The sequence below is a fragment of the Mus musculus genome, chromosome 17, assembly GCF_000001635.26.
Source record: "Mus musculus strain C57BL/6J chromosome 17, GRCm38.p6 C57BL/6J".
Classification (NCBI taxonomy): domain Eukaryota; kingdom Metazoa; phylum Chordata; class Mammalia; order Rodentia; family Muridae; genus Mus; species Mus musculus.
The window spans coordinates 63,861,823-63,877,311 of NC_000083.6; the positions used below are offsets into that span (position 1 = coordinate 63,861,823).

Here is a 15,489-nt window from a genome sequence, read left to right on the forward strand (position 1 = left end):
TCAGGGTAGGTAGATTCTATTCTCATATGTAAACACACACACACACACACACACACACACACACACACACACACTGTACCATAGAAGTCTATTTTTATTGTACCCTTAAAGCTATATTCTGCAAATTTGTAATTTACTAACTCATCAGACATTATCTTATTTTTTTTTTTTCTTTTATAAAGAAAGGAAGCCTAAGGTTCTTGATAAAGGTATGCTTGGTAAAGCAATGCCAAAGTCATGGTTTTCCCAACCATTTAATACAAGCACAAAGTTTTATTTTATTTATTTCACCCATATTGATACATATAACATTTACTGCTTATTGAAAACTAACTTGCATTTGATAGGCTATTTATGCATTTAATTACAGAACTATAAAATACAAACAAAATTATCATTTTTGATTCTATTAAAAACGAAGTTTAGAGTTCCTAGATAAGGCAGTGTTAGAGAAGTCAGACACTTTTATTGTTAAATAGGCATTAAAACAGAATGTGCATATATGTCTCAGGCATTACCTAAGAAACTGCAAAGACATGAATTTCACCCTTCTTTATAGATGAGTAGATACAACCCATTATTTAGATTTTCATATTGAACAATAACTAGTCCTCAGGTAAGACTACTTGGCTCTGTTTGTCACATCTATGGTGGACTTGTTGGGGTGGCCAACAGAGTTAGCTAAGAGAAAAGGCAATCCTTATGCCTGAGGTAGTTTCAAAATTTGGAGTTCTAGAATTTCTCAGAAACTGGGTGATAAGGTGAACTTCTGCTATCTGTGAACTTAGAAAAACACCGACTCCCAGGTTTGTTAGTGGCTTCCCATAGCCTGGCTGAGGTTCATCTAAGGTTTCAAGTGCTCTAACAACGATTCACAACTCTTGTGCATTCCACGTTCTTGAAAAAGATATTCCTGGACCATAAATCTGACAAGAGAACTTTATAATTGTTTTCTGAGAAAAAGGGGGAGAGACTCTCATCCATTTTCAACTGTAAGATATCTGTGTCCTTAAAGTATGTTTTGGTTTCTTGGTCTTTGAAACTGACTTAAGTGAATAACCATTTAGAATTTTAAAAAGTATTAATTCTTCTTTGGCTCTAATCTAACTCAAAGGTTTAAGGGTGGGAGGGGAAATGGAGCTGTCAGACTTGTTGCAGGCGACGAATGTGAATGTGGCTGAGCTCACGTACAAGAGGACACTGCCTTAAAAAGCGTGCTACAGCAATCCCGAGAGTGACGCTCCATGAACACCTATCACAGAGCTCCAGATCACCTACTAAGATCTGTTCAGGTCCACCTTACTCCTGTTTTGTACCAAATTGGCAAAGGAGCGCTTCGGAAAACAGCCCTCACTGGAAGAACACATCAGTTTAGGCCCTCGCTTTCTAGACTTTCCTAGAGGTAAGTACTTTCGAGGGGACCGCTCCCAGGACTCGCGGCTCTCTTTGCAGAGCATCCTCATGTTTCCAGAGAATGTCAGCTCGTTAGCGTCTGACACTGCAGGCACAGGAGCGGGAAAGGCAGTTCTGAGCACACCGCAGAAACGCAAAGCCGATTTAAAGGAATCCACGTTACAGCACACGCAAGCAGAGCGCGGGAAGGTAGAGTTCGCTGCACAGCCAGCTCGGGGTGGGAAGGAGAGCCGGCCCTCGCCGGTCCCCCGCGGGCGCTCCACGTTTCGTCACACCTCCTTTCCGGCAGGGCCGCGGGGCTGACCCTTCCGGGCGGCCTCAGCTTATCACCCGGACAGGCTACTTCCCGGCTTTGGCCCCGCGAGTCTCCGGAGTTTCCTGTCAGGCTCCCTCGGTCTCCGCGCCCATCCCACCGCTCAGGCCGACGGCTGGGCTCGGAGAAGCGGGATCTTCTACGCGAGAGACCGCAAGAACAAGCTTCGACGGGAAACAGCACGCAGGGCGGTGGCCACGGCCCACGCCTCCTCACGCCCGCAACTCCAGCCTCCGCCCACTCGCTGAGCTCCGCCCCTCGCGGGTCCGAGCCAATGGGCCGCGCCCGCCTCCTGGGAGGTTGTAGAAGAGGGGGTTGGGGCCGGTGGCAGCGCCCGCCCCTTGCTCCTTCTCATTGGCTAAACTCTCGGGGTGCCCGGAGACCGGAGTGTAGCGGGATTGGCTGTCGAGCCTCGCAACGGTGGCGCCTATTGGCTGGAGCAGTCCCCGTGACGCCGGGTGGCGACTGGCTCCCGGGTCTGAGGGGCTTCTGCTTGTCAGGTTCTAGGTAGGTGCGTTTCACGCCGCCGTCCGTAGGCACCGTTGCCCGGGGCAACGCCCCGGGAGGTGGGAAGGAGGCCGGAAGGCGAGCGCAGCGCGGGGGTAACCGTTCCCGCCTGCAGGGGGGCGCCGGGCTTTTGGCCCAGCGGACGCGGGCTGTGCGGAGGCGCTTCCTCTGCCCTCAGCCAGCTCGGTCCCCTGCCGGGGCTGCGGGGTCACACTCGCCTCATCCTACCCGCGCGACGGAACGTTCCGGGTTGGGCTTGGGTCCGGGCTGCTCACCCGGCCCGCCAGGCCCGCCCCTCCTACCCGCCCGGGACCCGGAGGCTGAGGGGGCGGTGCCGGCCGTGGCGGGCGCTTGGCCCCGCCCCGTCGCGGGTCGCGGGTGTGCGGGGCGTGGGGCGGGGTTGGGAGCTGCTGCGGTGGGGAGCCCGCACCCTTTCCCTTCTTGCGCTCCTCCGACGCTCGCCCACGGTGCCCACACCCCTTCTGGTCTCCTCACCCGTCGCCGCCCTCTCCTGTGGCACCCAGCCCCGAGAGTTCCCGCAGCCCCTTTCATCAGGACCCTCTGACCCTGTGTCGCCTCGCTTCAGCTTCACGTCCCACTGCCCCTTTGGTTCAGGGCAGCCTTTCAGAAGTCCGGCCCAGGGAGACTTCTGGAGGCATCTGGACTTGTCAGGGGTGATTTTTTCCCTAAGGGCTTTTTAGGGGTCTGAGGTATTTGGAGGCACCTTTGTGTCTTCCTTGGACTCCTCTTAAGATCAGCCCTCCGAAAGGAGTTCATGAGATTAGTTTTGGTAAGAGCTAGGGCTCCTTTGAACAATTAAGTTTCCATGAGGTGGTCGCTTGGAACTCTGTGCATTTGTGATTTTTGTTGGGCATGCCATTGCAATTTCAGTTTGTTCGGGCAGCCTTTCATTTTCAATATCTTATGACGTAAGAGCAATGAGGCTTTTGATACTTTTACTTCGGAAGAAGCTGTATATATTCACAATGGTCTCACGGTCACCCTAACATATGCTACTCCAACATGTACAGGAGTTTTCAGGCATTTTTCAGAAAGAACCTTCTCAACCTGAAGTCACCGTATATAAACGTCTGATGTCAGAGAATCTAAAGATAAGGCCCACAGTATTTTAGTGGTTAACATCTAAAAAATACTTTGCAGTCCATCTGTGAAATAAGAACAGGTTTAAAGGAAAAGTATTGCAAAATACATGGTGTGGTTTAGGGACTATTTATATACACACCTGTGTAGGCTTTATAATGGTGTGTGGAAGAGCCAAAGGATGTAAAAAGGTTGAGTGTCCCTTTTACAGCCAAGAAAAGATTTTCTGATAGCCCTAGAGTTGAGGGCTTTCAAAGGTCCTGGGGATGTTTTCAGAGTACATAGGCATTCTGGGAATCACTTTCGGTTCTCTTCCATAAAAGACCTTTGGCAAAGATCTGTTTCTTTTCTGCATTGACAGTATTAATACACACTAGCGAAGATGATGTACTATCCAGCTTCTACTCTACTTCAGAGGTTGAAGTCATTTGTGTGGGAGAAATAATCTAGGGTTTTGTAGACAGAATTCTTGAATTTCATTCTTAGTTGCCATGTGGCTCTAACTTTTCTGTGAACACTTTTTCTGCTAGCATCAAGTAAAATTTCAGTTTACACAGAGCAAGCTGTACGTGTTACTTTTATGGCAGTAGTACCTTTGACATTGCTGTCCCATAGTAAATACTAACAGAGGAGCTGGAATGATAGTAAAAATACCGTAAGGTCCTTGTTTGTTTTGAAGTAGAAATAGTGAAACTAATTAGTAACGGGAAAAACCAATAGAAACATAGTTACAGGAAGCACTACTCTGTGTGGTTGTGTGAGCTACTGGGAAGACTGTATATTTGAATCTCAGGCCCAGATTTGTAAATTGCATTCTGGTAGCCACAGGAGAGATAATGTACAAACTTGCCATAAAAATGGAAGTTTTGTTTAAGCTTGGATTTGTGTAGATGGTAGGTGTGCACCATGTTGCACATGTTTTGGAGGGAGGGCAAAGGGATGACTAGTCATTCAATGTTCAGATAATGTATCTGAATAATCTAGGTACTTATACATACTGTTTGGAACAGTGTATTTTGTGATGGAAAAAGTTTGCAAATGTGAACTTAAAAAAAAGTCAACTAATTTAGAACCAATTCCTGGACTTTGCTTACTAGTATTTCATTAGGACTTAAAACTATCTTCATTGTTGTCTCATAGTGTTAATAAAAGAATATCTTAATGCAGACCTTCAGGTTTTTAAAAAGATTTATTTATAATTATATCTAAGTACACTGTAGCTGTCTTCTGATGCACCAGAAGAGGGCATCAGATCTCATGACAGATGGTTGTGAGTCACCATGTGGTTGCTGGGATTTGAACTCAGGACCTTCAGAAGAGCAGTCGATGCTGTTAACCACTGAGCCATCTCTCCAGCTCCGAGCTTCAGTTTCTAATAAAGGAATAAAAGTGGAAATGACATTAATTCAAATGCATAATAATTGTATTTTGTATCTTTCCTGTCTTAGGAAAGTATTGCACTTTTCTTCAACATTTGTGTCCTTTTCATTTTCAGAAAGATTTTTATATATACCTTTATCTACTAATTTCTTAAATTTTTGAGAGGTATGCATCAGAGTTTACAGATGAATAAGATAGATTTTCATTGCCTTAGGCATACTTACTGTGGTCAACCAGTTGTTTCATTAAGACATCAAAGGGAACAGGTCACAGCTTTAGGGCTTGGGTAGTGACTTGAGCTACCTTGGAAATGCTGAGCTGCTCCTTAGGGTTTCCCCCAGAGCTCCACTTTCCCTTCCTCTCCCCCCCCTCCCCCCGCCCCCTTACCTCTTTTATTCCCATTTTCATTTAGATCCCAGGTTGAGTTTTTTTCAGAATCGATTGAGAAAATACAGAGAAGAAACTTAGCAATAACTGCCATAGTTAGTGTATTGGAAAAGAACTAAAGCTTGCTGTAAGCACTCCACCACTCACCACAGCTTTACAGGGACATTCCAGTGAATCTGTATCTGCACCTAAGTTGTGGTGTAGCTCAGCTGCGGTACTCAGCCACTTCAGCATCTGGGGAAGCAGAGCAGAGGACATGTTAGAGCTGTAACAAAGAGATGAGGATAAAATAGCCACTTTGCTTATTCTGTCAGAATAAGTACACTTGTAGTTTCTCATGTATGAAGTTTACTAATGTGTGGGTCCCACATATGGGTTTTCAAGAGTTTTTGACATTGAAAACATACAGGTAAACTGAAGTTCACTTAGTATCTCTCTAAGAAAATACATTTTAACAAAAAATGTTTTCATTTTAAGGGTATTACATGTTCAGCTTTAAAAAATGTAATATCATGCATAACTTGTAATTTTTCTTAAATCTTCATCTGTACTACGACTAATATTCAGTCTATGTTATTACCATTCATTATAAGCTTGATATTATCTCTTTCCTCTGTAAGTATTAATTAAAAGCCTGGAAATTTTAATGACAGAGTTCCTTGCCAGGTTGGGAAAGTGTAGTGAAAAGAAGAACGGTTCATTTGGAAGCCATATAACTTGGGCTTCAGCTCCAGTTTCTCTTTTGTGGGATCTTGGACAAATTACTTAATATCATCAAATCATAGTTTCCTCTTCTATTAAATGAGTAAGATAAAATTACCTCATATGGTAGTTATGTAGAAGAAATGAGACAATGTAAGTAAAAATGCCTGAAGTTAGGAAGGGCTCAGCTTCTGTAGTCAGCGCTTGCATTGATTTGTATCTGTCCTGGTGTTGATAGGATTATTCTTTCTTAGTTTGTGTTCTTACTGTGAAGAAACACCATAGCCAAGGCAACTCTTACCAAAGAAAGCATTTAATTAGGCGCTGCTTGCAACTTTAGGAGACGGGGGAGAGAAAGGGGCGCAGACAGACGGACATAAAGACAGACAGATAGACAGACAGACAGACACACACACACACACACACACACACACACACAGAGAAAGAGAGAGAGAGAGAGAGCGAGAGAGAGAGACAGAGAGAGAGAACACGAGAGGGAGCTAGCTAGCTAACTAGCTCTCACAAGGGCCTTTTAGTACCATAAAGCTAGCCCTTAGGGATAGGGCATTCAGATCAGTTCCAATTCAGGGGCCTCTGGGCTCTTTTTTTTGAGATGTCTCTATGTTTTAGGAGTTTCTTGGACAGCCCTGGTCCACAGTGCAAAAGAGGGCTTATTTCTGATATTGAGGTTTTTGGTTTTTTTGTGAGATGCTCTTTGGCTGTTGAAGGGGACACCATTAGCCCAGATGAGGAAAGTTCATTAAAACTATGTGTATATCTACACACTGAATTACATGCAGTATAGGTTTTCCCCCTCATTTTCCCTATCAGATCAATAGTCTCAATTATCTATTTGTTTATTTTATGTACATGAGTATACTCTTGGTGTCTTCAGACACACCAGAAGAAGGCATCAAGTCCCTTTACACATGGTTGTGAGCCACCATTTAGTTGCTAGGAATTGAACTTAGGAGGACTTCTGGAGGAGCAATCCATGCTCTTAACCTCTGAGCCATCTTTCTAGCCCCCAGTAGTCTCAATTCTTAAAAGTATTTTCTTTCATCTTGGGTTGTCATTTTTGTTTGTTGAGTGCTGTAAATTCCTTTCATTGAGCTAAAAGTAACATCTTGAAATTGGTAGAGCTGGTAAATGCTATTAAAGTTCTTACTAGCACTCCCGCTTTGTATCATTCACTGAGTTGGTGTAAAAGTTGCTGGCTATTGGTGCACTGAGTAAGTCTTCAAGGATTTGGGTGAACTATGCTGCAGTCACTGCCCCATCCTGAAGTGCACATTTTAATTTAAATTGCTGATTCTTGATGTTTTCCCTCCATCCAAATACAAGCTATTTACATGTGTGACAGTATAGTGTGAAGTTTCTAGATGCCAGCTGTGACTTTGTCTTCCTTTCCCACTCAAGCATCTAAGAAGGAAGATGTTGACAGGGCAATCACTGTAGGCATCAACGTGGATCTACTCAGGGTCATTGAAGAAAGTTGTCAGAAATGTCTGACTTTACAGTAACAAACACTTGAGGCATGTTTTGCAGGTTTATCCTCTTTCCTAACATGGAAGTCTGTTTCGTGTTTTCTGGTCATTCTTGTCATATAATAGAATATAATGTTATGCTGATTTTTTGCAATTGTGATGAAGAATCCAACATTTAAAAGTTGAAGTAACTGTTAAAAATCATTGGAAAGTGCTTGAATGAAAGCACTACAGTCTTTATTATTAAACGACACTAATATAGAAGCATGGAAATTAATTTTATAGTGAAATTAGTCTCTGTAGTGTAACAGTTTTAGGGATCTTGTATTCCAGGCACTTTACCTTTAAAAATGCCTTTTACTTTGGCCCAGTCCAGAGGGGTATCTTTGAAATTACAATACCCAAGTGGGAGTGTACTCATTTATTTATTTTAAAATTCAGTTTTAACTTTTTGAGATGAGGTATCACCATGTAGACCAGGCAGGGGTCAACTCAGAGAGCTTGGCCTTCCTCAGCCTCCTGAGTCCTGGGATTAAAGGTATGCACTGTTATGTCCTTTGAGATTGCAATTAGAAATGAACACAAAACTTTTAAGGCCAGTAGACTTTTGGAATTTGCAAAAGTCATTTCCTCAAACATTTGCAAATCAAAGATCTACACCAAGAAGAGAAAACACATTTAATTAAACATTCTAAGCAGCACCCTTTAGACTTTTTAGTGATTCTATAGAGTCATAGTCATCAAAGTTGGTAAATATTTTCTTTCCTTTTAAAATGAGTGATAGGGAACTTTGCATTATGCGATTGGTACATAGGTAAAGGCTCTTGTGTGCTGGTGTCCCAGAGGTTGCAGGACAAGAGAACATTCTGGCTTAGAAAGCCTCCTGTTTGTCACAGAGTCTAAGGTTTGGCTTGATTTCTTAAGTGTTCACTGATGCTGGCTTGCTGTTTATTGTCTATGGATAGTTCTCTTCTTGAAGCTGAATATTATTATGGTCTATATCCTTGCTGCTCTCCCACATGTGGCTTGGGGGAATTTCCACAACTTAGTTGATGGGGGTTCTTGCGGTAGTATCACAGTGCGTTCAAAGGAAAGTGTGCTTGTTAAAAAAAATGGGCAGCAACCGTCCAGCAGTTACATTACCTCTCACATCACAAAATGTTTATGAGTGATGAGTGTCTTATCTCTTGAATTGTGTTTCCTTTAGAATCTGGCGTTTTCTGTGTACAGTCAGCCTCATCCAGGTTAACCATCATTTTAAGTTTCACTAAGGTTTTATAAATTTTGTTTTGCTAGAAGGAAAGGAAACATTTCTGTGATATGTGTGTGAGTACATGCCTGTATGTGTGCTGCCTATCTATATACTTGTGTGCTTGTTTCGCTTCTCCCCTCCTCTTTTCTCCCCTTCCCTCCCCTCTTCTCTTCTTGTGTAGGTACACACCCCTGTCTTGTACTACAGCATTAGTGTGGAGGTCAGAGGACAACTTTCTGGAGTTGAGTTTTCTTCTACCTTGTTGTGGTCTGTCTTCTCCTTTCTAGTATTTGCTTTGTAGTCTAGGATAGCTGACCCTTAAGCTTCCAGATGATTGTAATTCTCTTGTCCGAGCCTCCTAGCTTGCATAGGAGTGCTAGAATTACAGATGTGTACCACTGCCTCTGGCTTTCTATGGGGGTTTCTGAGACTGAACTCAGATCACCAGACTGTGTGGCACTTTTACCCTCTGGATTGTCTTCCTATCCCTCTCCACTTTGTTTTAGACTTTGTTTTGCTTTAGTTATGTGTATTTGTGTATGCCCATCTGTGGGTATGTGCATTCATGCAGATGCATTCAGAGCGCAGAGGTATCAGATCCCTTAGTGCTAGATATAGTTGTGAACTGCCCAGTGTGGGTGCTGGGAATTGAACTTGGGTCTTCTGGAAGAGCACTATTTTTTTCTTATCCAGTGAGCCATCTCTCAAGCCCTTCTACTTTGTTTTGAGACAGACTCTCTCATTAAATAGGAAGCTGGATGTCTAGACTGGTTGGCCAGCGAGCCCCAGGGATCCTTCTGTCTCCATTTACGGGCGTTCATTGCTGCATCAGGCCTTTTGCATGGGTGTTGGGGATATAAACTCTGGTTCCTCATGCTTTCGTGGCAAGCACTTTGCCAGCTGAGCCATTTTTTTCTTAGTGAAACTTCACTCAAGGTGTAGTTTTTTTTTTTAGTGAATCAGCCTACCGGATGTTCAAGTTTAATTGTCAGTTTTGGTGCTTTAATGATAATGGCCTCTACGTGCTCATGTTTGAAAGCCTGGTCAGCAGTTGTGGGCACTGTTTGGGAAGGATTAGGAGGTGTGGCCTTGTGGGAGAAGGTGTGTTGCTGGGGGTGGGCTTGAGGTTTTAAAACTCATGCCATTCTCAGTGTTTCCCTCTCTGCCTGTGGTCACATGTGGTCACATGTGAGCTCTCAGCTACTGCTCCAGTGCCAAGCTGGTCTTCTGTCATGTTCTCTGCCATGATGGTCATGAACTCACCCTTTAAACTGTAAAGCCAGTCCCCAGTTAGATGCTTTCAGTTATAAATTGTATTGTTCATGGTGTCTTTTCACAACAATAGAACAGTAACCAAAACACCAGTATACCAAGATCCTCAATTTTTTTCGTAATTATTTAACCTTTTCTGACTCTTTACGGATTTCACATCATGCACCCCAGTCCCACTCATCTCCCTGTCTCTTTATTCTGGCTCCCCCCCCTGCAACTTCTCCCTCAAAAGAAAAGAAAATCTCATTGAGGAAGCTCCAGTCTCTCATTCTAACTAGACTTAGTCTACTTTACAAAGCAGCAATTTACATACTAGGTATTGCTGATTTCTTACCCTGCGGTAGTGAAATACCAAGTTTCTTCCACTTTCTGTCGTTTCAGTTCTACATGTTAAGCAGCTGTGACTTGCTGATGATTTCTGCCGTAGTTTTACATTTGCCAGGGTAATTTTAGAACTCAAAACAAATGACCGAAGTCATTTTATAAAACCGTACTTCCCGCCTCTGAATGTGGCAGTGCCATCCTGGTTTTGCTTAAATCCTAGTCTTTGAAATTATCCTTAGTTCATTTTTTTTTTGTAATGTTTCCCACATACCATTCAATATAATTCTTTTGCTTCCAAAAAATCTGGAAATGTGACTAAATCTTATACCTCCACTTCCTCCATCCTAGTTCACCATCATCTTTCTTCAGTATAACTCCTTCTGAGACTCTCTGCTGGTCTGATGCTCTCAAAAAGTAGCCTTTCATCCTTCTGAAAAGCCGGGGACCATTTACTCAGAGCCTTCAGTGCTTCCCAGGCATCTCTGAGTGAAGCACAAGCATGTCAGATGAAGTCTAGTTCATGGTCCCAGTCTCTTTCATGCAGGATCTTTATGAAGAGTTTTATTCCCTCTACCAGTCACCACATCCTTGCTTTGCCTTGCACAGGCACTCTGAACTCACTAACCCCTTTGGCTGGGGTGCCTTTTCTCTGTATCTCAGTATAACTTTCTCCTCCTCAGGTCTTTGCTCTTATCCCTTAGGCTTCTTACTAAGTGTTCCTTCTTCATACTGATTTTTTTCTTTTTAAAGTATAATCTCCGTGGAGGCAGGGTTTTTTAAATAGGAAATTTTTGCATGGCTAATAGCTTTCAGCAAGTAGTTGTTGAGTGAAATAATAATTAAGATAGTTATTTGTTTCGTGTAACATCATAGGAAGTGAGACTACCTTGCTTGCCGTCCAAGACCAGCTTGCTATAGTTGCATGTCTATCTCTGGGTGTGTCTTGTGATGTGTGCATGTGAGTGTGTAGGCACATGTAGAAGCCATACAGGACATAGAGTACTTTCTCGTGTCACCCTGCCTTACTGACTTGAGACAGGCTCTCTCCCTGAACTGAGGCTAGCTGGCTAACTGGGTTGGTTGGGCAGTGAGCTTTTGGATCTGCCCTGTCTCCACCCTGCAGTGCTTCAGGTACAGACATGGGCAGGCCTGACCAGCATGTTTATACAGATGCTGGAGATTCAAGCTCAGATCCTCATGCCTGCAGAACAAGTGCTCCTACCCACTGAGCCATCTCCCCAGCTCTAGCCTGCTACAGTTTATATATTCATATATTACTAGAGGCCTATTGGTTGGTAGAGGAATATCACAGCAGCGGTTACTTTCCTCCTCTGTCCTTTTTGATTGGTCATGAGATGGTGCCAGATAGTTACATATGTGGGCAGTGGATTTGCATCCCAGGAGGGAAGGCTGAAATTGCTCTTTCTCCTTAGGGAGACACTGTGTCTGTTTCCAGCTTTGTCCCATATGTGAAACCCTTGCACCTTTTGCTCAGATTGCCCTTTCTGTAGGAATATGAGTAGTCCTTGGAGAATTGTTTCTTAGCAGTGATTCCAAATACCAGAAATTTCATCTGTTAATACTTGAATGCAGACTTAGGGTGAGAGGTTTTCAGAATCTTCTCCACTTCCCTTTCCATCTCTTCCTTTTTCCTCTGGGTTGGTTCATTGTTAAGAAGGAACTTAAGCTTTTAGTTTAGCAACTTCAGCTGAAAGAGAACTTTCCTGCTTGAAGAAATGTTGGGTGAGCGAAGCTGGCAGTGTAGCTCAGTGGTAGGGTGTTTGAGCAGTATGCATGAGGCTATGGGACCCTCAGCCAAGAGGGTGGAAGAGATGTCCAGTGGCCTGTCTACTGTAGGAACTTTAGAAAGTCAATGATCAGTGCCATCTAAACCATGAGGAAGGAGGATGAGAAAGATCTAGCCTAATAGAAGAAAATTGAGTGAGATGTGGTACCCCCAGAAAGGGAGAGAGGGATACAAGCTTCAGAGTCAAATGAGCAGTAATGGATTACAGGTCCCTTATTCACATGCAACTCAGGCTGATTTAAAAAAAAAATCTAGGTTATTATATAGGCATATTTACTCCTGTTCTTTAAAATAATCACACCATGAACAAGACATTTTCTTTAAAAATACGACCTTAGGAGTCTGTAAATTTATATTAAATATGTGGCATAATTTATATATCTGTTTGATCAGAATTCAATTTTGAAATAAAGGATGTTTATTGGAGAAGAGGAGAAGATACAGGAAAATGTAATCGGGTCAGTGAGACAGTGGTGATAATTGGCGTTGTGTGTTTGTAGGGTGTCACTCACGTGACCCTGGAATTATTCCTCCATTCTCCACTCCAGTGGCTCCACCTAGTCCCCGTTTCTGAAGAGAAACATATTTGAGAAGTGGGAATTCTGTTTGGGTCTGAGTGCGTTAGAGATGAGAATCTGTGGCTCTGCAGAGGTCAGGGTGGGAGATGAAGGTGATGGCTACAGATGACTCCACCATTTCAGTTGTCCAGTTCAGTCTGCTGAGTTCTGGGGAGAATGGTAGTGCGTGTGAAGTAATACAAAGGGCAGATTGTTATTCACAGATTTATAGTAGCTTAAAATACAGTCCCACTTGAGCATGTCACTGATGAAGTTGTTACTAATTTTTAAATGAAGCCACTTCAATATTAATGAAAATGCTTTTTCACTGAAAAAAATTGTAGCGAAGACTTAGCTGGAAATTTAGAGAAAGCACGTTGGTGCTTTGACTAGCTGTCTTGAGGCATTTGAGCTGTTCAGTGTTGAACATGGGTCTAGCTGAATAGTTTTCTCTGTTTCATGTAGTGTGTTGAGCATGACCATTTCACAGCAAAAGCCAGATACATGAAATTCCAAATAACTCAGTTATCTGTACTGACAAGACAGTAAAAATTTAAACCTCAAGAATTAAATGGATGACCCCGTGATTTAGGGGTATATTTGGAAAGGAACTAATTATTTATACAATGTATACAGTGGTGCACACTTACCAAAAATCTTAAAAATGGGAACACTGGGTGCTAGGAACACTTGCTGTTCTTCCAGAGAACCTGAGTTCATTCCCAGCACCAATGCCCAGCGATTCACACTGCCTGTAACTCTACCTCCCAGGTGTCTGACGTTCTTTTCTGACCTCCATGGGGACTTGTACATATGTGACATACATATAGACGAACATACCTATATATAAATGAAAACAAGTGTACACAGGGCTTGGTACATATGTGACATACATATATATAGACTAACATACCTATATATAAATGGAAACAAGTGTACACAGGGCTTGATGGCACACTTTCAATTTCAACACAAAGGTAAAATACAATACTACAGCAGAGGCAGGTAGATCTCAGAGGCAGTCAGATCTGTGTGAGTTTCAGGCCAGTGTGCTCTACATAGTGATTTCCAGGTCAGCCATGCTACACAGTGGCACCTTGCCTAAAAAGAATCTAAAATAAAAAGAGAGAGAAACAGAGGAGGCAGTGAGACGGCTTAGCTGGTAAAGGTGCTTCCCAGCAAGTCTGCAGATCTGAGCTCACTCCCAGGCAGCTCTCCACCGTTACTATGTAGTGTGTACAGTCATAAATGCTATATCACAAGTATAACATATGCTCTTTTGAAATCATATAAAAGAGGTAATGTGTAGCAGGATTTTCCCTGTCCAATTAATTTAAATATTAATACAACAAGAAGCCTGCAATTGGACACGGAACAGGGATGCGGAACTAAGAGTTGCAGAAACAGGGAGTGACACAGGAGAAGGGAAGGAGGAAAGTGGAACATGGCCAGGAGGATTCAGATTCTGCATAGTTTTAAATAGCCACAGGTGGCTACAGTACCATATAAAGACAGAATAATTGGGATAACTTGTCCAATCTAGGTGGCAGCTTGTATCATTATCAATTGTCTCTGAAATTATTATGTGAGCATCTTGTGAATTGAGAATTTATTGATATATAAATGTGACTGATTAATTATAAGCCTCTATAGTTTTGATTTTACTGGGTTACTGGGAATTGTGACAGCTAACTGAGAGGTGGGCAGGCGGTCATTGCATGGGGCTGGTGTGGCAGTGATCCACCAAGGGAACTTAGCGAGTCAGGTGGAGATGTCTTGGGAGCTTGGGGCCAAAGAGTCTGCTGAGATGAGAACACCCTGCTGGAGTCATGTGGCCTGCTGGTGCCCAGCATAGTGCAGGAACTTGCCTTTCAATATAATATTTTCCACAACAGTAGTAATTACAAAGTCATATTTAAATATCATCTTAAGTTATACATTTTACTGCCTACCAGAATTAATTCAGTGCCTTCCTTGGCTCACTCTACTTTGTCACTCATTCAGTTACAATTGTTTGGTGACTACTGTGTCTCAGGTGTGATTTGGAGGACTAAGTCTTAGAATAGAAAACCATCCCTCAGTTACCATTTAGTGGAAGAAGGGGATAAAATGACATTTTAAATCATGTAGAAGTTAGATTTCCAATCACATTAGCATGACAAATCTGAAATGAAGTAAAATGTTTGGAAGCAATGAAGGTATCTTTGGAAACTGGTAGATCATTGGAAGAATGGGAGATGTGGAGAATATGACTAATAAAAGTGGTTAGTTTCCTGACTGGCAGGGAATCAGATACGTCTGGTAAAGTGTGAAATGCCTTTGTGTTCTTATGAAAGTCGAGGGGAATGACAGAACACAGAATTGGTAAGCAGAAAGGGTGGGGTCGGAGGGATAGCTCCAGGTAAAGGCACTTGCCCCACCCAAGTCGAAGTGGAAGGAGAGAACCAAGTCCACACTCATGCCACAGATGGACGGATGGATGGACGGACAGGGACAGACACACACATATACACACATTGCACACTGCAGTGGGTGTTGGGGGAGAGGTTATGGTGGGAAGAGGAGAGGATAGAGGATTATAGACTGGGAAGCCAGGGTTAGAAACAGGTTTCTATGGGGAAGAAGATAAAGTTACAAGGATGTAACTACATATATATGGCTCTCGGTATAGATGTTTGAAGAGTCAATCAGTCATTGTTCAGAAATGTTATACAAAACATTGCGTTTATATTGTAAACACACAAATTTGTTCTTGTCCCCCCTCAAATACTGTACAACAACTGATTCATAGCATTTATATTATAATAGATAATAGTAGTAACCTAGAGATGGTTTAAAGAATATAGGATAATGTGGGCAGTATTTGAGACAGAGAATATATCTTTGTTGGGAAAAATCTTCCTTAACTTTTTATCGTCCTTTGCATACCTAAGCGCTTCTTCAGACTCCCCCTAAGTTTTTGTACTTAGTATATAATGGCATAATTC

At 42.8% G+C, this 15,489-nt stretch overlaps 1 protein-coding gene across 15 annotated transcripts in view; it reads left to right on the forward strand.

Moving 5' to 3' along the window:
• The first annotated feature begins 250 nt into the window (after positions 1–250).
• Fer (fer (fms/fps related) protein kinase) overlaps positions 251–15,489 on the forward strand; it is a 284,447-nt gene continuing 269,208 nt past the window's right edge. For 6 of the 15 annotated variants that reach the window (XR_385280.4, XR_003952085.1, XR_003952087.1 and 3 more), the window contains exon 1: positions 2,141–2,233. The gene's annotated coding sequence lies outside the window, so the exon portion shown is untranslated. Of the gene's footprint in view, positions 1,403–2,139; positions 2,234–15,489 lie in introns of those variants that run through there. The other 9 variants (XR_003952084.1, XR_003952086.1, XM_006523640.4 and 6 more) reach the window with 7 other exon arrangements.